Genomic DNA, 977 nt, shown 5'->3' on the forward strand with positions numbered 1-977 from the left:
CTGGTGTGTACAAACTCAATCCCTCCACCTCCTGGTCTGCACAAACTCACATGCTCCACCTGCTGGTCTACACAAACTCACTCCCTCCACCTCCTGGTCTGCACAAACTCGCTCCCTCTTCCTCGTGGTCTGAATAAACTCACTCCCTCCACCTCCTGGTCTGTACAAACTGAATCCCTCCATCTCCTGGCCTGCACAAACTCAATCCCTCCAACTCCTGGTCTGCACAAACTCAATCCCTCCACCTCCTGGCCTGTACAAACTCACATCCTCCACCTCCTGGTCTGCACAAACTCACTCCCTCTACCTCGTGGTCTGTACAAACACTCCCTCCACATCCTGGTCTGTACAAACTCAATCCCTCCACCTCCTGGTCTGAACAAACTCACATCCTCCACCTCCTGGTCTACACAAAATCACTCCCTCTACCTCGTGGTCTGTACAAAATCAATCCCTCCACATCTTGGTCTGCACAAACTCACACCCTCCACACCCTGGTCTACAAAAAAATCCAATCCCTCCATCTCCTGGTCTGCACAAACTCACTCCCTCCACCTCCTGGTCTGCACAATCTCCCATCCTCCCTCCACCTCCTTATCTGAACATATCCACTCCCTCCACCTCTGGTCAGTACAAACTCGCCCTGTCCCTCCGTCTCCTGGCTTGTACAAAGTCACTCCCTCCATCACCTGGTCTGCACAAACTCAATCCCTCCACCTCCTGGTCAGCATAAACGCATTCTCTTCACATCCTGGTCTGTCCCAACATACTCCCTCCACCTCCAGGTCTGTACATATCCACTACCCCACCTCCTGGTCTGTACCAAATCACTTCCTCCCTCCACCTCCTGACCTGCACAAGCTCACTCTCTCCACATCCTGGTCTGTATATATCCACTCACTCCACCTCCTGGTCTGCACAAACTCACATCCTCCACCTCCTGGTCTACACAAACTCACTCCCTCTACCTCGTGGTC

The sequence above is a fragment of the Scyliorhinus canicula genome, unplaced genomic scaffold (assembly GCF_902713615.1).
Source record: "Scyliorhinus canicula unplaced genomic scaffold, sScyCan1.1, whole genome shotgun sequence".
In the NCBI taxonomy this organism is placed as follows: Eukaryota; Metazoa; Chordata; class Chondrichthyes; order Carcharhiniformes; family Scyliorhinidae; genus Scyliorhinus; species Scyliorhinus canicula.